The following is a 22,159-nucleotide window of genomic DNA, read 5'->3' as shown; positions in this document are numbered from 1 at the left end:
AACCAGTTATGTTTGAGGATATGAATAAATGGTGGCAGAGTGTGAATGGAACAGTGTTTCAACCCCCAGCCTCCATATTTTGTTTTAGGTGAGGGCCTGTTATTAAAAGAAGATGGGCTACCCTGTCTGCTGATCTCTGTGAATGAGAGAGAGGACATCAGAGTTGAAATTGTCATGGTTCTCTAGAGTAGGAATGGGCACAAACTGGTTCATGACACTAAACTCTTCTTGTATTTGGCCAGTTTGTTGGCCACCCAACATTGCATAGGCCATTTATCTGGTTCAGTTGGGGATTTGGGCCACTTAGATCTAGCAGCTAAGCAGGGCTGTCCACTCATCTGCTAGGTTTAAATGGCTGTGAGCCAATTAAATTGTCTATTTCACTCCACCACCACCTCAAGTGAGGGGAAGCCAAATAGACTGCTGAAATGGCTGCCAGGTGCTTGGAAGCAGGAAGGAGCTATATAGAGTTCAGAAATGGCTGTCAAGTATTAGGCTTAAATGGCTGGCAGCCAGTGATTTATTTTGCCTGCACCCACTTTCAAATGGGAGAGCTAAATCAATTGATTAAGAATGTAATATATTTTGTCTCCTGAGACCGTTCTGTGTATGTGAACCTATTCCCATGTGACTGGACATGTAGTGGAACAGTTGTTATATGATCACAGGGAAATACTACCTGTATCCAATCCCTGGACTAGTCAATCTGCTTGCCACACAGAGAAGGCATGGAGATCTATAGTTAACAAAAAGCACCTATAACAAGCCTATGATTAACTATTTTTACAACTTGACATGGTATAGATCAGTGGTTCTCAACCTTCCCAATGCCATGACCCTTTAATACAGTTCCTCATGTTGTGGTGACTCCCAATCATAACAGTATGCAAGTGTTCTTTCACAAAAATTAAACCGAAACTGACCAATGGCGTGAAGATCCATTGTTCATGATTGTATATAAATTGGTTTTTTCCCGGGGTTTCTCAGTTTAGTTCTGCCTCTTGTCCCACCATGCCAATCTCTCTCTTTTCTGCTGCTCCAGACAGACGAATGCTCTATATCGAGCTATAGAACAAGGTTGTTGTGTGAATGAAATGGAGGAGGGGTGATGTCGGCCACTTTGGGACCCTCTTGGGGAGAAGGGCAGGGGACGAACCGAGTAACAAAAACCAATGATTCAGAAGAACAAAAATTGAGTCCAGGGACACCTTTAAGACCTGCAGGAGGAGCAGTAACAGTGGTGGTGCCCCCCCCCCCCGGCCAAGCTACTCTGCCGTGACCCCTGTGAAAGGGTCGTTCGCCCCCCAAAGTGGTCCTGACCCCCAAGTTGAGAACCACTGTTTTAGGGAAACTTATCTTTACTCCAAGGCTCATTTCTGCTGAATGAATTGAAGTTGTCAGGTCACCCAGCTGGGTGACCTCGGGCTCGCCACGGCACTGATAAAACTGTTCTGACCGGGCAGTGATATCAGGGCTCTCTCAGCCTCACCCACCTCACAGGGTGTCTGTTGTGGGGAGAGGAAAGGGAAAGCGACTGTAAGCCGCTTTGAGCCTCCTTCGGGTAGAGAAAAGCGGCATATAAGAACCAACTCTTCTTCTTCTTCTTCATCAACTGTCACTCATATTGCTTTGGGTTTAACAATACCCCTTCACCCAAATAAGAGGTAAAAAGACAAAAAAATGTCAGAAAATGTTTATTTTTGTTTTTTTTAATTGGAATTGGCATGAATGTATGGTTGAATAAATATATTTTTATATACAGTTAACAGAAATTTTCATTCCATCTCCAAACTGCTGAAATAGATTTATATCTCTTAAAATTTATTTTTACAAGCCAAAAAAATAATCTGCCATTGACATCTGAATGTTTCTTTGTTTTTCCTGTGTGTTCATGCAAGCTGTACTTCATATAAGTTACAGGTTTATCATGATGTAAAAATGTTTACTCTTAAGGAAGCAGTTGCTTTGCACTCTGGGTCTGATGTAGCAAAACACATCCTTAATGGAGCGTTAAGGCCATACCAATGGGACACATACATACAAACTTCACATAGAAAAGGCAGAGCAGTCCTCCACTGGAAACAACGGGCAGCATTGTTTACACAAATATGCTATCTTACTTAGGTTTGAATACATTTTTGGAAGGTCTTTCAGTTGAGGAATACCTTCTAAAGTGCATGTCTCCTATAATCACACAATTAGACTGAAAATATTGGCATTTTTAAATCCCACCCTCCCAACACACATTCACTGCTTTATTTCCAACCTGAGTCAACATTACAGGTGCAATCAGTCGCTGGTCCGGTGCTCATTCCTGAAAACTGGATTTGTATGTTAAAATTGAGTGTGGATTGAAGCTTCAAAGTTCTGAATATCTAAGGCCCCCAATACAGACATCCCCAGCAGCATGGACCCAATTCACCATGTAACAGTCTTGCATGATTGCACTATGCATGTGAACATCATAGCTATGCCGGGGGACACCTGTTGCCTTGGCAGAAGGAAAATGATCTGGTAGGGGAGACCCAGCTGATTTGCCTTGCCCACCTGGTTACTTCATTCAAGAACATTTGCAGAAGTGGAAATTACTCCCAGGCTTTATGCACTGGATTGTTCAACCTGTAATTCTGTGTTTTGACAAAAGAACAGTTTAAATGGTCCCTCCACTAATACTTTTTTAGACTTTTTGATGCATACAGAAAATTTCCTGAAGGATACACTTCTATTTTTTTATGAATTAGACCAGTAATACAGAGTATGTTTCCAATTCAGTAAACTGGCCATAGTCTTCTATGGATAACACAGGTTGTGTATTATGGAAGCATCAGTACTGTGGGTGTTGATAGAAAGATGTGACACTATGTTCTGGAAAAAAAATCTACAAGAAAGAGCTTTTCTGTCTTGCACTTATATCTCGTGGCATAAAAATGGTTATTTACCAAAAGAATGAAGATTTCAATATAATTTGGATTGATTTGACAAATTACCTAAGGAAATTTTCAGACTATATGTAAACTAATATTGTAACTTGAGACTTGAATTATGATGAACGGATGAACTGTAACAGATGAAATGGACATTGTTTATAGGAATCGAAAGATTGATGAAGCTTCAGAGTTGTGTTGAGGGTTTTGTCTTGTTTTAGTTGGGGCTTGTCTGTTGATTGTGTGTAATTTAATATAAATAAATGAGTGAAAGAATGAAAAGCTGATATCGTCTTTGTTATAACCATCCCATGTCAAGTTCAAATGAAATGGCATTCACCGTTTTGTCAATTCCTGATTTCCCCCTTAACATTTATTTTCTTGCCACATGTGTTGCCTAATACCGCTTGAAATCACATGGAAAGGTGGGGTACAAGCATTTTGATAAATAAAATATAATTAAAAAGCCCTCCCCCCATATCGAGTCAGGCCATTAAGTATGCAGTCAAGCTAAGTGCGCTTTGTAAAGTGCACAAATGTCTCTTGCTTTGCAAGGTTGTTCCACTGCACAGTGAAATAGCTTAGGCGCTTCTGTGTCAAAGTAATTTGCACAACCTCCAAAAGGTGGGAGCAGAGCTGAGACAGATAATCAGTACAATTCTATGATACCTTTTGCAGGGCTATTCCACTTCAGACAGTTATATTCATTTATGTAAAAGTTATATAGAATGATTTATTAAGTTATAGCACATCCAAAGCTAGAAAAGTCTAGTGCTAGAATTGTGTGTGTGTGTATATGTGTGCATGGCCTTCCCCCCCCCTCCCCGGAAACTTTACAACCTCTACAGTCAGAAGTGCTATAGCTCAGCACTAGAGTATAATGCATGATGATGCACCTTATTGAATAGTCTGGGTCCCAGCTCATTTGATTCCATGCTGGCTATTAATGCTGTGGGTTTGATTTGAATCTGGCTTAGTCTTCAACAGAACAGGAAACAGGGCTGCTTGAGTCTGTCATCACAGCTCATTGTTTAGGTGCAAGAGCCTACTGTTGATATGGTTGCAAACAATAAAGCAAAGCACAAGAAGAAGCTGACACAAGTTTCCACAGGCTGCAACTTGGGGCTTAATGTAAGAATGTCAACATTTCTCTCCCTCTCTCTCATTCACTGGGAAGATCAATGAGGTAGGAAGGAAGCACTTGCTTGCTGATATCTACTTGATATATTAAGAAGCACCTGAAATTGGCATGTGTTTTTAAGTAATTGTCATTGAAAATAAAGTCAACTTTTTACCTCTGTCAACTCTCCAAGGCAGGGATTCCACGGTCTTTCCCCTCTTACCTGTATGGACTTGGCCACAAGCTAGGGAACTGGCTGCCTCCACCCAGAGGTGAGGGGAGGGAGAGAAAGGAGGCAAAGGGTGCAAATGATGATGTTACTTCTGGTGACATGTCAATTCTGGCGGGCATGGCAGGGAGGTGTGGCCAGCTGACATAACATCCAGGGGTCCTCAAGGCCTGAACATTTAATTCAGGGCTTCTCCACAGTCACAAAGTTGAAAAAGGTTGCTCCAGGGTATTTCCTTAAAAAAAAAAAAGGCAGTGGCTCCCATGATTTGGGTAGTGCACACAGTTCATTGTAATGCCACCACTATGAATATGCAGGAGGAAATAACAGAATATAATAAAATGATGGAAGTCTATTTCAGAGCAGCTGTTAACTGAAACTGAATTAAAAAGCTCAAAGTGAAGCTACCAATGGCCTCCCAATGAGGCACTGATCATATCTACATCTGCTTAGGTTTCAGTTACATGATGGTGCTACAATGAAATAGAGAAGCAGAAGAACAGACAATTTGGGAGTGTGAAGTAAATCCTCAAATGTTATGCATTACTGAGGGAGAGGAACTGAGAAATACGTCTAAGCATGTGGTCAGGGCTTTAATGTACAAGGCAGGTAGAAGCACAAAAAGTAAGCTGGGTTCACAGCTGTAACTAAAAAGTAATGTCACAACGACTTTGTGAAAAGTGCTGACCTAATTAGTTCATGTTAAGTAAAGTATAAGAAGAATGTCTGAGTTTGGATTCTGAGACTGAAATTATTAAGGATTTTATGTTAACTTGGGCTAAGAATGTAGGACATGAGATTCAATACAATGACTGGCAATTTGTATGGAAAAAAGGTTCTAGATTCTCAAATAGCTATTACATAAAAGAAAATATTTATAAAATGCAGTATCGATGGTATTTGACACCATCTAAAATCTCAAAAATGAGTAAGAAGGCAAACAATACATGCTGGAAATGCCATGAAGAGCTAGGTATATTTTATCACCAATGGTGGACTTGTCAGAAAGCAAAACAATTTTGGAGGGGAATTCATGAGGAAATTTCAAAAATTTTAGGGAAAAAGATTAAATTTAAACCAGAAGCCTATTTGTTAGGCATTTTAGAGGATTCTTTAAAAATTGAGCTAGGAAAATCTTTTGGATACCTCTCTGTTGCAGCGAGAAATATATGGGCAAGAAAATGGAAGTTGGAAGAAATACCCACAATTCATGAATGGCAATGTAAAGTGATGGAGTTAGCCAGTTTTGCAAAATTAACTATCAATGTAGAAGACAAATATACCTCAGACTTTGACGTTGAATTGAAGCAATGGAAAATTTACATTGAAAAAAATTCAAAACAAAGATATGATTATAAATATTAAGGATGGCTCTATAAATATTAAGGATGGCTCTCAAAATTTTTGATATTATGGTACAACAAAAGTGTATATATGAGCAAAAAAGGTTAAGAATTCTTTTTTCTTTGTAAGTAGAGCTGGAAGTCTTTTTAAAATTACTTTTCCCCCCGTTCTTACTATTTCCCCCCTGTATGTATGTGTTTTGTAATTTGTATGTAATTTTTTTTGTACTAATAAAAAATTAACTTTCTAAAAAAAAATTATTTTCAGTTTATTTTCTCTCTCCCTATGCCCTGTTCTCCAGCATACTTCTGCCACACATTCGAGACCAGACTTTCTCAACCAGAGTTTTGTGAAACCCTGGGGCTTCTGAATGATCCCGGAAAGGTTTATCTAATATATATTTTAAATGTGCAAACATTTATTGGGTGATATGACCCCTTTGGCCAACCCCCCTCCCAAACTGGGCAATGATGAGCCTGGAGGGGGTGGGAAGTGGAAGGGCCCTGGGTGGGCATGTACACAGCTATGATTCCCAGCCATATTTTGCACCACCCAGCATAGTTTCTGTCAACCTTCCTAGCTTTGTTGGGTGCAAAACACTCTTTGGGTATTTGGCATGTGCAGATACCTTTAACAAGGAGACTGGTTGAAACAAGTGTTGAAACGAATATCTCTGGTCCCTTGTTTGAGTACGTAAGCAAGGATGGCCCACCCAAGATTTGTTGGTTCCGTGATACTTCAGCAGTCGTTTAAAGCTTGATGTGAGCATATGAATGGCTGTTATGTAGGAAGACATTACTAATGAGGGGAAGGTAGTTCACTTTGAAAAAAATCATCCTGTTCACACAAATTTTGTTTACACACTGTTGACTACATCTCTGCAGCCAGTGGCAACCACAGTGGCTTCTGTTGTATTTCAAAATAGCACCCTGTGCAATCCACCTTGAGTCTAAGTGAAAAAGGTGAACTATGCATAAGGCAAATAAACAGAAATGTTAACAAGAAGAACTCATAGGACATGGACTGGGGAGTTCCATTTTCAAATACCTGTTTGCCTCTTGGATCCAATCATTCACCTGGTGTCGCAGACCTGATGGGAAGATGAAATGGAGGAAGGGAGAACCAGGCTCCTTCAAGGAATGACATGTTAGAAATATAGTACAGCTGCAGCCATGTTCTTTGCTTTTTGTTGACCGTGAGTTTGCGGACCAATTGATTCTAACCCAAGGGTACTTTAATAATAATTTGTCAATATTTGGTACTGAAGAATCTATTTCTTTCAAAAACAATTGACCATTCCACAGACAAAGAGAAGCCATCTCTTCATGTTTCAGGGAAACTAAAGAGGTTTGTGATCACTTACATTTTCCCCCTGAGAGTGACAATAGGTGACTTTGTCGATAAAAATCATTTGAAGTTGGGTATGTTAGACTAGGCAAAGTATTAAATCTCCTTTATATGTCCCAATTTCTGTCTTGTTACATTTAATATTCTTGCCTGTTTCATTTAGAGAGAAAATGCCTTCAATTTGCTCAGGTTTTGCCAATGTGATGGATCCAATCTACTCTTAAATTGTATTTAGTTACACACTGAACTGCATTTCTTCTTGTAATACAATCACAGGATCAGATAGTGTCCCACACAAAATGCTGTCATAATTGTCCCAATATGTGTTTGATCTTCTGAATCCCAGCAATCAGATCTTGCATATGGTATGTTCAACAGTTCTGACAGACTAGCCTCAGTATACCTATTTTGAAGCTTTGTTCAGATTTCAAGAACCCAATGCATCAGCAAGTTGCTTTGAGATGCTATCCTTACAGACCTGGAATGCATGTACAATGCCTACCTGTTCTGGCTCCTTGAACATAACAACTTTCTGGCAAATACAGAATGTGTGTTCCATGGTAGTTGATCTATTATTATCATATGGTTTGGCTGGAACTTTGGCTCACAAAGACATCATGAAATGAAAATATCTCATGTCTATTTTTCTTCTACTCTGAAAATGCTTATGGCAGTTCTTAGAAATGTAGAATCTTCATAAGTCTTTGTACTCTTGAATTAAGAGGCAGAAATTTATGAAGAACTGTGTATTCCAGGCTCACTCCATCATTGTCTTCTGCAGTTCACAAATGTCTATACAGAGCTTACTGCCCTCTAATAATCTTTTTGGAAAGATTATTACAGCAAACTATTTGTAAGAAGAGTACTACTGCAGTATTGGAATATGTTGTACCTTAAAAAAAAATGAAAGCTGTCCAGCAGGGATTCCTAACCAGGTTATGCAAGAACTCCACAGGGGATATGAAGCCTTTCCTAGAAGTTCAAATGGCCACTGACATCACTAGATGTTACCGGAGCTCACTTCCCCTGTTGGTCTGTAGACCCAGTCGCTTTCTCTACAATGAAAATAGTAAATGATCAATTGATTGACAGGCTCCTGCATCTTTTTTCCATTTCTAAGGGGCATGATGCCACTTCCAGGGTTCCAAGTGGCCTGAAAAATATTTCAGAGTTTTCTCCATGGTCAAAGGGTTGAACAAAGTTTAAGCCATAAAACAGAACTTTATAATTTAGCCCAGGCAGACATCCCAGTTGATGCAGAGATTAAGTTCAGAAGTGATGCTTGGAGTTCTTCTATTCTCACTTCTGCCCTGTTCAAATGCTCCTCTCCATCCATCTTCTCTGAAACACTGATGCTCTTCTAAACATCAAGGCTGCATGGTTTGTCAATTAAAGATCTAGATCCTTTGTAGCAATGCCACCTGCTAGGAAGGATAGCAGTTCTCCAAGTCTGCATATCTCAAATTTGGAAGGAAGGATATAAATATATAAATGCTGTCTCTTATTAAGGTACTGATAAGGTAGATTTAACTTGTATGCAGAGCACATCATGAGAAATGCGGGATTAGAGGAGTCACAAATTGGGATCAAGATTGCAGGGAGAAATATCAACAACCTCAGATATGCAGATGATACCACTCTAATGGCAGAAAGTGAAGAGGAACTAAAGAGCCTGTTGATGCGGGTGAAGGAGGAGAGTGCAAAAGTTGGCTTGAAACTCAACATCAAGAAAACAAAGATCATGGCATCCGGCCCTCTCAATTCCTGGCAAATAGAAGGGGAAGAAATGGAGATAGTGACAGATTTTATTTTCCTGGGCTCCAAGATCACTGCAGATGGGGACTGCAGCAAAGAAATTATAAGACGCTTGCTCCTGGGGAGGAAAGCTATGGCAAATCTAGAGAGCATCCTAAAAAGCAGAGACATCACCCTGCCAACAAAAGTGCGTTTAGTCAAGGCTATGGTCTTCCCAGTTGCAATGTATGGCTGTGAAAGTTGGACCATAAGGAAGGCCGAGCGTCAAAGAATTGAGGCTTTTGAACTCTGGTGCTGGAGAAGACTCTTGCGAGTCCCTTGGACTGCAAGGCGAACAAACCGGTCAGTCCTAGAGGAGATCAGCCCTGACTGCTCTTTAGAAGGCCAGATCCTGAAGATGAAACTCAAATATTTTGGCCACCTCATGAGAAGGAAGGACTCCCTGGAGAAGAGCCTAATGCTGGGAGCGATCGAGGGCAAAAGAAGAAGGGGACGACAGAGAATGAGGTGGATGGATGGAGTCACTGAAGCAGTAGGTGCAAACTTAAATGGACTCCGGGGAATGGTAGAGGACAGGAAGGCCTGGAGGATCATTGTCCATGGGGTCGCGATGGGTCGGACACGACTTCGCACATAACAACAACAACAAAGGTAGATGGCCTTTTCCTGTATGCTCACTTGTGGAAAAAAATGTTATTCGATAGAGACATCCAAATGTCCATGCCTGCTGCTCCTAGCGAAACTATGTAGTTTCAGTTAAATGCAGGCCTTTTACCACATCTTGGAAGATGGGCTGAATGGGCAGATCCAAGAATCCATGGGTGCAAGAGCTGTGGCTTTTCCCTTGGTTACCTCTCCTGGGAATGTTAGATGTCAGGATCATGTGACTCATAGAGGAAAATAGCCACATGCGTGATGGGGCTGCACTGAGAAGGCCACAGATGTAAGAAGAAGGGCAGGACAACTTCTCCCCTTCTCCTTTCTCAGTTGCATTCAACATATAAACAACAAGGTAGGACTGAAGTCATACATTTATCCAGTTACTGGTCCCCAGTTTCATTTATAAAACACATGTTGGCTCTTTTTTACAAAAGATGCATGCACATATATGCAGGAAGTACGTGCGTTCACTGCAGTGTTTGAGGCTATGGAGACTTGTTCCACAAACACACAGACTTCGAGATGTGATTGGCGACGGTGAGAAAGAAATTGATTCCCTTGCATCAAAAAAAAGTACCAGTGGCTATGCTGCAATTACAGGCTTGTTCCTGGATGCCACTTTTAAGGGATTGTTTCTCCTCAACCCCAATTGCTCTTTCCTCTTAGCTGCTTCCTGTAAGTGTTTTTACTCTCCTCCATTAATGCCTCAGGAGATAGCTCAGAAGACTTGCTTTTCCATCAGCAGATAGGGCAGAACAGATTGCAAAGAAAAAAAATCACTGATGGAAAGTGATTAGTTTCAAACAGTGAGCCGCTGTGCTGGAATAACTGCGGATGTGTCAGTTCACATGTCTTAAAGTTTAGCTTGAGAGGGAAATGCCTTGAGCAAAATTGATTCTGGCTGGAGAACAGATATACCTTAATGGGCCAGAGCAATGGGGAGAAATCATCACATCAAGGAGTGCTGGGTCTCTCCAATTATATTGTAATTTTAAACACAAAATGGATGTTGATGTTGCAATGATTGGCTGTTTGTGAGTTGTCTTGTTTTTTTTTGGGGGGGGGGAAATGTTAGCTTCACAAAGAAGCCAACTAGAGCTGGATTTACACATGAGAAAAGGAAGCTACAGTCTGGGGCCTCAGGTTATTAGAGGGTTCTACACAGATTTATTTTACTAAAGGATTATTAGAATAACACACTTTGGGGGGAGGGGTAATGTTATGGGGCCTTAGCCTGAAGTTGAGGTCCCTAGGCCATTGGAAGTAGGAAATGATCAGTGAGTTGTACTGGCTGCAAACTCATCCTGTTTCCTACACAATTATAAAGTTACATAATATCTCTCTCATTCTTCAAACTACACCTCGGATAGAGAATACTAAACAGTGTTACATCTGTTGACACCATTGGATTTAGAAAGGTGTCACTCAGTTTCTATAACTCGCTCTATGCAGGCCTGCCCTTAGCCTTGACACGGAAACCACAGCTGGTCCAAAACGCAGCGGCCAGGATCTTCACAGCGACACCGTGGAGATCCCACATCCGGCCCCTACTCCATCAACTCCAATGGTTGTCAGTTGAATTCTGGATCAGGCTAAAGGTTCTGGTAATTACCTTCAAGGCCACAGTGTATCTGTCAGGCCCCAGTGTATCTGAGGGACCGCCTCCCTGCCTATGCCCCCAAAAGAGCTTTACGCTCTGCCGCCACCAACCAGCTAATGGTGCCTGGCCCTAAAGAAGTTTGCCTGGCCTCAACCAGGGCCAGAACCTTCTCTGTCCTGGCCCCCACCTGGTGTAACGAGCTCCCAGAGAAGATCAGGGACCTGACGAAACTAAAACAGTTCCGCAGGGTCTGCAAAAGGGAGCTCTTCCACCAGGCATTTGGCTGAGGCCAGGCCAGCCAACCAACCAACATCTGCAGGGCCCCTGCCCCCTCTCCCCTCAGAAACCCACTAAGACTCCTGGACCTGTACGAGTAACCACTATGAATGTTGTAGTTATTATATGTATGGTTCCATGTCTAGTTTCAGTTCTATGGAAACCGCCCTGAGCCTTCAGGGAGGGCGGTATATAAAAATGAATAAATAAATTAAATAAATAAAGTTTCGCCTTGTGCTAAAAGTCTACCCCCCCCGAAGTCCTACTGCATTCCTCAGCATGGTAAGGGGGTGAACTGCAGAGCTCACAGCCCGCAGGCCAATTGCAGAGACAACGGGGAAGTAAATGGCAAACCACCCTGTTTTTCTTGCCAAGAAAATTCTATGGGAAGCACGCCAACTATGGTATGAAGTCGTAAGCCCCCCAGGCCACAAAGTACTGAACAAGCCACTGGGGAAGGGCGACAGTTCTCTACCAGTAACCTGGGCATTTATGGACACAAGCCAATATAGGGATGACCATGAACCAATTAAAAGAAGCAGTCAGAGACAGAGACGCATGGCAAAGACTTCCCTATAGAATCGCCGAGGGTCGGACACGACTGAGCGGATAACATCATCATCATCAAAGTCTAGCATTCTGGTTTAAATGCTTGGTTTCCATGCCCAAATAAAACTAAGCCTAAGGTCATCCAGCAGCATTTGCACACCTTACCCAGGTATCCTTTCCTTTTGTTTCCAGGAATCCTTTCCTTTTGTTTCCCCTCTCTTATCTTTGCAGTATCCTCCCCTGGAAATATGGACTGTGAGCAACTGTCTTTTTGCTTAGGTTACTCTATAAAGTGCTGGGTCCATTGGTAGCATTGTGTAAATAATTAAAGCAACTCCAAAGAAGACTAGAAACTGGTAGGCAATGGAAAAAAGCAACAGGTATTTGGTGCTGAATCCTGATGCAAGTCAGTTGTAGGATAAGGGATTCATGGAGATGGAGATTTTTGTGTATGATAGGAGAAAGGTTGCTCTTCATATGATAAGTTCCTTTGAGATGCTTTCCTTTTGTTTCAAATTGGCTATATGCTTAGTGTGGCATTTTATATGATTAAGAATAGATGTCAGAGCTTCTCAAAAAGAAAGCTATGCATGTAAACCAATTAGTTTAAATTGGTTTATATGCATAGCTTTCTTTGTGAGAAGCTCTGACATTGATTCATTTTTTATTTCTATGCTTGTCTTTGCTTTAACTGAAAGCCTCCTAATGAAAATTAACAGATTCTTGCCTGTCCACTATCACAGAAAGTTTCCCATATGATTTGTTAGGCTTGAAATTGGATACACTGCATTACCTTGGCAGTTCCAAAAATCAGATGAAAAATTTAAATTCTCGATTTCTGCAAAGTATTAACTTGTATGAAGCTCAGTTTTTAAATCTAATGTTTTAAATAAAGTAAATGCTGTCCAGACTTGTAAGCACTAGCTTTAAAAACTACAGCCTCAGTGTGGAAAAGGTACACAAAGGCCTGAAAAGTAGTTAAAGCAACAGCAGAAGGGTCAGAATCATTGGCAACCTTCCCATACATGTCCTTTTCCATGGTGTCTGGAACTAGATCTACACATGGTTGAATTCAGTCATTCTATTGTAATTATTTATCTCCTTTGTATTCCAGTCTAGACAAGACATAATTGTAAAAACACAAAATTCAGTGATCTGTGGATCCTACATGGTTTGGCAATATATGCAATATATGATGTTTTTCAAGCGGACAGCATCTAGCATGCTGGGCTAAATGTTAAAAGAGGACCTGGTATTTGTGTGTGTGTGTGTGTGCATGTAGGGTGGGGGGGAGGGCAAAATCAATTTTGAGATGACACTTGAGCAGAAGTATGTGGTCAGATCCAAACTAACTTTTCACTCAGTAATACAGAACTCTCCTGTCTCCCTTCTCCCACAGCAAACCAAAGCTCTCCACAAGATGTTCATCTTGGAAGGCAGGAGAGCATGATGACTGACATGAGGGGCTTATACAGTAGGAAGGAGGAAGTATTGGAAACTTCCTTTAGTCTAGATCCAAGTCCAAACTGAATTATTGCCTGGCAAGGCTTTCTGTGTATACTTGGCAGTGTCCTACTCCAGGGCCTGAACTTGCTGTGACTTAAACCCCCCACCCCTTCAGCTGCAGCCTGCATTCCTCACCACTGAACTGTATAAAGGTCCTAATAGCCTTTCCTGCCCAGACTTTAGATTTGAAGTGCAGACTGCCCCAGATTCTCCCAAATGGCAGGGCAAAGCTTAGAATGGGATTGCAGCTGTTCTGACCTTTCTTGTATCTTGTCACCTGATGGATGTGGTCCAGGGAGTGTGTGCCTGTCCTCCCAAATTCTCCTCCCCAAATTTCTAAGTGACTCCTGGGTCCATTCCGCACAACTTAAATGTAGCTGAATTGTAACAGTTTGTAAATGCTACATTTTTTACATTATGCACGATGGCATACACAAACTGCAGCATTCCAGCAACACTCACGCAACATTCACTTTTTTATAGCGCTTTGGGAGGAATCGTAAGGGCCATTCCGCACCAGGATCTATGTAGCAAATCGGTTGCGGAACAAAAAAACACCATTTTAAATAGTGGAATTCGTTGTTATGCATACCTGCCTTTGTAGTGGAATCCAGTTGCGTTTCTATCGTTTCCCACAGGTTTCCAGTCTTGGCAAAAATCGCTAGCTAGGAAGCAATATTGCTGAGCTTTGTCCCACCCCTGGCCGTCAATCAAATGACCAGCCAATGGGCGGCCATTATCATGCTCCTGAAAAGCCCCTTTCCCTTTAAGGCAGGTTAAAAAAACCCCACAAACGTTGCAACAAATCTGCGTTGATTCGTTGTAACGGAGAAATCAATCTAGCTAGCAGGTGGTGTTTGAGCTCCCGTTTCATCGTTGCCACGCTCCCCCCGAGTGAAAAAAAAAAATACACCCCCCCCCTGCACGGGCGCAATTTTTGGCCAAAAATAAAGGGAAAAATAAAGGGAAAATAAACCAGCAAACGGGGCTGTGTGGTACTTGGTGACTTAAAACAGCTCTGGGGAGGGACTGCAGCCGGGGAAGCCTCGCTGGGTAAACGAAGGCTTGCTGGTGTGTTGATCTCCGCTCGCTCCGAGAAAAAAAAATGGCAATCGCTTCGCCGGAAGATCAGAGGAGAGAGCCAGGGGGCGGGACTTTGCAGAAACCACAACAATGGTAACGCACAGAACTTTCCCGCTAGTGTTGCAGATTGGTTGCAAGAGTGTAGCGCTTTCCAGAGGGTGAATCCACTTTTTGGGATTTACCTGAAAGCACTTCAACGAAGCGCTTTTTGCGGATCGGTTTCAGTAGTGTGGCAGATTGTCAAATTAGTAGCCATTTCAATTTGCAACCATTGTGCAATTTTGAACTAGTGCGGAATGGCCCTAAAAAGTGGATTCCCCCTTTAAAAAGCGCTTGACTCCTGAGAACAACCTGCAACACATCAGCAAAAGACATTTGCGTTTTCAAAATAGCGTTAGGAAGAAGGTCTCTCCTCCGCTTCTGCCCCCAAGCTGCCTTTCTCCCCCTACAAACCGTATAAAGCAATGAACAAGCGAGCATGCTTTTTGTTCGACAGAAGGTTTTAAACTTTAAACTTTTAAAGTGAGCATCATAACGTCACAGAGTCTCTTGATCACCATGTGCCCAAATGTTCCCCTGCCTGCATTGTATGTTTCTTTTTCTTGTAGACGCATGTCAGTGATTACACGCATGTCCGCCAGCAGGCTGTATTAATTAGCATGGATGGAGGAACTGTAAAAGCTCCATCAGCGGGTTTTTTTCCATCTCCAATGAATACCTCCCCCCCTGGTTTAGCCTTGTGTAAAAAGCCATTTTTGGATGGACATTACAACAAAATACAGTTCCGTGTGAAGCAAAGAAGCAATGAATTAACACATATTCGTTGCCACGTGTGTTTTCAGATTTTTTCAAAATCAAATTTAAAGGGAAAGGGGCATTTTGGAGCCATGAGGATGATCCGTTTGATTGGCTCTTCAGTTTGATTGACGGGCTGAGGCAGGCAGAAGCGCCACAAATTTAGAGTGCCTTGTTTGCAATTCCTGCAAGACCGGAAACATGTGTGTTACCAAAAAATCACTACGGGTGCATGAATATTGTGCTACGATTTGCATTGTGCGAAGTGTCAAATTTCCACTACAAATTGTAGTGGTTCAGGCTGCTGCAGACATCCAGCAACATTGGCAGATGTGCTGAATGGACCCTGGTATTGTCAGACATGCTTGTCAATAACTTACATTGTGACAACCCTCCTAACAGGATTTGAAGGCTACCACTAGGTGAGCTGTTGTTTCTGCAGGTTATTTCTCTCAGGCTCCTGGGGAATGACTGTCTCCTTTCAACACAGACAGCAGGCCTATTGTTATGCTGGTGTTTTGATTAGCAGACAGAAGAGGATCCTTCCTTCCTGTTGCTCTGCCAACAATCTCCATTCGTGTGCTTCTTCTCTTATCTAATTGCTGCCTACAATTTACCAATACAATAAAACAGTTGAGTGGGAAGAGAAAGGTCAATAAAAGGCACTGCCATGAAAAGGGACGCAAACAAGAAATCTCATTATGCTCCAATTCTGTCTGCTCTCAGTTAAATGCCTTTTGTCCTTGTCATTGGTTCTCAGAAGCTGTTCTGAAGCAAAAATAATGGCAATCTATTCCCTCTGATTTAAATCCTATCAGAAGTTTCCCCAAGGAAAAGGGAATGGGGGCTCAGTTGATATCCACTGACTTCTAAGTTGAAGAGATGGGTGTTGCGATTGCACAATAACTGTTTTATGGGGTGAAGGGGCACCAACAGTCTACAAGTGCATCAGAACAAGGTGGCAGAATGAGCTGTACTTCTGGCTGCAGGTGAGGTAGGCTATTTCCCCCCACCCTGCATAAAAGACTCCTTGAGGTTGGGAGGAAAAGATACCAGCAGCACTGCAAGAAGAAAGATTCTAGCCTGGATGTGTCACTTTCCCAGCTGCACAGAGTTTTTTTAGCAGGCAAACATATATAAATGCCATTCCTCATCTGCACTCTGAAGAGATGTTGTGCATTCCACCCCTTCCGCTGCCTTCCATGTCCTTCTGTGTTGCATGTACAGATCAGGACTGGAACCAGGACTATATCACATGGCACTTGAATAAACATAACACTGCAGACTGTCTCAGACCAGGTGACTTACAACAACTGGCATCATTCTCCAAACTGCCTCAAGCTCAGAAATGTAAACCTCATGAATGAGAGTGAGAACAAGCATGAAAGGCCAGAGACACTGGAATGGTTCTAAAAATTACTGCATAACAATGTCAGCACTAATACTAATCATAATGCTCTAAAGGATCACTATAATTATCTTTAAAAGAATGAAGAGGCTTGATAAACACAGGCAGAATATACTCAGGAACCCTGATACCCATCTTCCCCTTCACTGGCTGGCACAGCTGTAAGAGCAGAATTGCCAAAGTGTCAATGAGGGGCATCTAATCCTGCTGCTGTGAAACAAAGGGGCCTATTGCTTCTGGCTAGATGGGGAGAAGGATGATTTTCAAAAACTATGGGATTTTCAGCCATAAACAAGCTGCAGATTCCAAGGCAAATGAAATTATATCTGTCAGTTCAGCCTAAGAAGCCTGGTGCATATTCTTCATTAGAACTGGAGCTGAGTGACATTAAGGATAACAGTGTTAGACCCTATCAATCTACATTTATTGGGTTGGGAAATTCCTGAAGATTTAGGAGTGGAGGCGGCAGTAGGCAGGGTTTGGGGAGGGAAGTTCTCTCAGCACAGTGTGATGCCATACAGTCCAAAGCAGCCATTTTCTCCAGGGGAGTTGATCTCTGTTGTCTATAGACCAGTGCGACAAAATCAGAGTCTAGTGGCACCTTTAAGACCAACAAGGATTTATTCAAGGCATGAGCTTTCTAGTGCAAACACTCTCCCTCAGACTTGCACTTGAAAGCTCACCCCTTGAATAAACCTTTGTTGGTCTTAAAGGTGCTACTGGACTCTGTTTTTACTGTGCTACTTCAGACCAACACGGATACCCATTTGAATCTATAGACCAGTTGTAATTCCAGGAGATCTGCATGTCCCACCTGGGGATTGGCAACCTTATACCATACTGCAGAGAGAGAGAGGTTTGAGCCTGACACTTAAGGCTTTGGCTTCTTGCTTCTGATTAAAATTTGGAAGCGATATTGCATCGTTGGCTGGAATCACTGAGCCTTTTCAGTGGATTTTTGAAAGCTGTGCATAGCTTTAGCTTGAGATTCCTCATGACACTTCACAGTACAATACTTGGCATCTCCACGTAAATCCCTCCCTGGCACCGATGGATCACCAGGGACAAGCACTGGCTGCAGCCTCGGCAACTTCTGCTGCACATGTTTTATGGGTCAGGATCAGGTCCTGTGCCATTGTGCTGGCAGAGCATAACATGGAACTGCAAAACTGAAAAAACTCTTGGAATTAATAGGCTCTCCTCAGTGGTTTTAATCCCAGATAATGCAGAACAATTCTTCAAGTAGAAATGCGGTAAGGGGCTAGATAGAAAGAGGTTATGTTGCATGATGTGTGATGAATCTAAGGGTATTTGTGCAAATGATATTAAGAATGCCTGAGAGTCTGGAAAGTGTTACTCATAAAGTTTGATTGGGAAAGGGAGCCATTTTCAAAAAGACCATGTGTGGCAACCTAATAAAGTGTTATATGCTAATAACAGAGGCAGGAATTCACAAATCAGTGATGTGAAGAAGGGCTTTTAGGCTTTACTGACAATTTCTGTAATCTGTTAACTGGCTGGAATACCCTCATTTCTCAAACCCAACAGGAAAAAACCCCACAGAAAACAATTTATGTTTTAAAAAAATGGCCTTCAGCCATGCCTTGACCTCCGTATAAGACGGTCGAGTTACACCTGAGAAAACTTGGCTCAGTCAATGTAAACCCAGCCAGGAAAGTCTAAATACAGAGCAGGCAGGCAGCTGTGCAAACCACTGCTTAATGCGCCTTGGTCTGTAGCATCTGTGCCAAGGTGAACTTTGCCTCTATCCCACGTAAGTAAAGAAAGAGAAAGGCAGCCAGGGATTTTTCCTGGTATTTTGCAAAGGCAGCAGGGAGGTTGTAGCAGTAGCTGCAGAGTCTGCCCTCATGTCAGACAGGGCAGGTAGGGGAATTCCCCCCATCTGCTTATTGGCTTCAGGCAGGAATGCACGACAACTGAAAGTGGTTACACAATGCACACCAGGCTACTCATGCTGCAGCAAATTGATAAGCAAGCTCAGCCCAGTGGCCGCTGTACTCTCTGGGCAAGACTCACAATGCAGCCTTTGGATTCGAACAGCCACGATGGGGTAATGGTGTGAGTTTCAAAGGACAAGTGCACATGTTTTTGGAAAAAAAGTCAAGGGGATGGGTGACCTGGGTTCACATTCTACAAATGTAGGAGCTGGAACGGAATACCAAAGCCGCCAGTGCCTTGGGTTTTCCACTTGCATACTGCTGTCCTGCAGGGGCCATATATCACCAGACACCAGTTGCCAATATCACTTTCTTAAGCAGGTATGCCAGAATTTATTTATCATCTGTTCAAAGCTCACAACTATCTGAATGGTTTGGGTCTTGGGCAAGTGGTTGGATTGGCCTTCCTGTTTCCATGGTGCCTGCCCTATGCAAGAAGAAGACAACGACCAGCCTTGAGAAACATGTAATGATTCTCTCTTATGGCTGTGGAAGCACTGCCACAAACGGTCACCGTCATTGACAATATTTAAGGCATCAACATCTCTAGATTATACCAGGCATCAGTATAGATGGGTGATCACAGCCCACACATTAGCATGGAAGCTTAGGGGTGCAGAGTCTGCACTTGACTGGAAGGCCCTCAAGCAGTTTCTGATTCCTAGCAAATCCCTCATCCCAACATTGGCTGATGAAAGCCATGGCTATTTATTCAGTCCATGTCATCTCATGGTAATATTTCATAGAATAGAAATGGTGTCATGGTCAGATGGTTTACTTGCTCCCCTCAGCAATCTTGCTCTCCTTGATGGGGGTAGAGACTATACTGATAAACCCAATAATAGGGAGGCACTTCTGTGCTTTTAAAACCAGGTCATAGTTTTAAAGCTATGGAAACACCATTATATTTTATCTCAATAACAAAGTATCTGAATATGTTGTGCATTTGTTTGGCTGTTTCAGAAACTGAACTGCATTGTGCTCTGTGATGTGAAATGGAAGCATCTTTTCCTAAACAAAGGTGAACGTGCGGTTCATCTGAGACGGAAAGATTGTTCTTTCCACTGACAAAGCTATAGTGCAGTCAGTTTACAGTGCCTGAATTCCTCCCCCATTAACCTGATTTTCTAGGAGCAGCTCTCTCGATACTAGCATATATCCAAACATAGACTCAACCTCCCTCCAGCCTAAGGAATCTTCCCCAATAAGTGAAGGACAGTTCCTTAGCCTACAGGAAGTCCTTGAACAGTGGAATGATAGAATACATGTCACGTGGTCACATGAACTCCAGTACTTCTTTCAGATTCCAATTCTTGCTTGGTATAAAGGTAAAGGTATCCCCTGTGCAAGCACCGAGTCATGTCTGACCCTTGGGGTGATGCCCTCCTGCGTTTTCTTGGCAGACTCAATACAGGGTGGTTTTCCAGTGCCTTCCCCAGTCAATACCATTTACCCCCCAGCAAGCTGGGTACTCATTTTACCGACCTCGGAAGGATGGAAGGCTGAGTCAACCTTGAGCCGGCTGCTGGGATTGAACTCCCAGCCTCATGGTCAGAGCTTCAGGCAGCATGTTAGCTGCCTTACCACTCTGCACCACAAGAGGCTCTTCTTGCATGGTATACTATAAGTTAAATAGAGGCCAATTTCTCCTCACTGATGGATATGGAATGGCATAGTAGAGCCCAATGCCGTCAGATCTTGAAAGCTAAGCGGGGTTGGTACTTTGATGGGCAATCACCAAGGAAGACACTGCAGAGGTAGTCAATGGCAAATCACCTCTGCTTAATCACTTGAAAACCCAGCAGGATTGCCATAAGCTGGCTGTAACTTGACTGCACTTTACATGCACACATCCTCAGCAGAAGTCTAGGCATAAAATATGGTCTTCATTTTATAATTGAGATTGCTTGATTCCTAAACCCACCAGATAAATTGGCTAAGAATTAGGAAGTCTAGAATTGATTGATTTTTAAATAGAATTGCCTGCTACTGCTCTCAAAATGTAAAACCAGTCCCTTGGCTGTTGAGTTGAAGTGAACCAAACATGCTTTTGAAATCTGGAGTCACATTCTGAGTGGCAGAAGTGAACCCTTGCAATGTTCCTCTAAAGCAGTGGTTCTCAACCTGGGGGTTGGGACCCCTTTGGGGGGTCGAATGCAACAGGGCAAGCAGCTTGGCCGGGGAAGGGGCACCACTGTTGCCACTCCTCCTGAAGGCACCCGCCAAATTATTTATAGCCCATTTATATACAATCTTGAACAATGGATCTTCATGCCATTGGTCAGTTTTGGTTTAATTTCTGCGAAAGAACACTTGCATAATTTTATGCTTGGGGGTCACCACACCATGAGGAATGGTATTAAAGGGTCGCAGCAGTAGGAAGGTTGACAACCACTGCTCTAAAGGTAGAAGAATCCTAATGCTGCCTAGGGAGGAATCCTAGGCAGAGTCTGCACTTACTTTTTTTATTCCATTGTCAATCCTGTTGAATTCAGATCGCTTTGAACTCGGGTCTTCCTCTTCCTCCCCTCCCCATTGAAACAGGAAAGTCTTCTGCACATGGTTAGGGAGGCTCAGAAGAGGGGGGGGGGAGGCAAATGGAGACTCTTTCTTTGCTTTCTTGAAGGGGGGGGGTCCAAGAAGTCAGAGGAGGGAGGAAAAAAATCCTTTCTTTTCTAGAAAGGGAGGGGGAACGAAGAAGGCACACACACAAAAAAATCCAAGGCTGACAGAAGTTGAGAGAAATTAGGGGCTTCTCCTTTAAGGCTTCTCTTTGTCACATGACCACCTGTACCCAATCACGGGTCCTCTACCACGGAGGAGAGCCCAGATTCAAAACAATGCGATTTTCTGAATATATTCAGGATTAAAAGCAGTCTCAGATATGGCACAATAAAGGTAGGGTGACTCCAGATCAATCCTTCTTGCTGCAGAAGGAAAATTAAAATCGCCCCAAATCCAAACAGAAATCGCATTCTGTGTAGAGGGCAGGGACTGAATCGATCTGGGGTTGGAATAAAAGCTCCGTGCAGTTTACACCCTAGTTGGATCCTACAGCTGCCTATAGAAGTTGTAATGTGGGGAATTTAATTTGGGCCGTGGTTATCCACAATTGAGACATTTTAAGGAAACATTCCAGTGGGAACTGATTGTCTTTCCACTCTTTGAATCTCTTAATCTTATCTTTCTAAAGTGCCAAAAGTTTAACTAAGAGCAACAATTTAATGCCTTGGCAAGTGCAACAAAAGACTTGGGATTCCCACATCAACTCCACATAGGTGATTTTTTCCATCTTCTGTTACCCTCAACATTGAATAAACTTTCTATTGCCATAAAAAGTTTTCCGGTTAAAACTTAAATGCCCCCTGTGGAGCTGCTTTGCTCTCATCCCCAATTCATGCAAACCTGATGAATATTTCTATTTTTCTGCAATATAGCATCAATGGGGACATTACAGGGAAGAGGATACCCACAAATACCAATCTGCAGAGGAACTGCACAAGTGGTATATTTCTAGAGAGGAGAGTGAAATGCAGCACTGAAGAGTTACAAAAATATAGCTGGGCTAGCAATCCCTTTTGAATATAAACAATGCTATGAAATGT

This window comes from Paroedura picta, chromosome 3, assembly GCF_049243985.1.
Source record: "Paroedura picta isolate Pp20150507F chromosome 3, Ppicta_v3.0, whole genome shotgun sequence".
In the NCBI taxonomy this organism is placed as follows: domain Eukaryota; kingdom Metazoa; phylum Chordata; class Lepidosauria; order Squamata; family Gekkonidae; genus Paroedura; species Paroedura picta.
The sequence above is the reverse complement of the archived record's forward strand: the minus strand, read 5'-3'. Positions refer to the sequence as shown.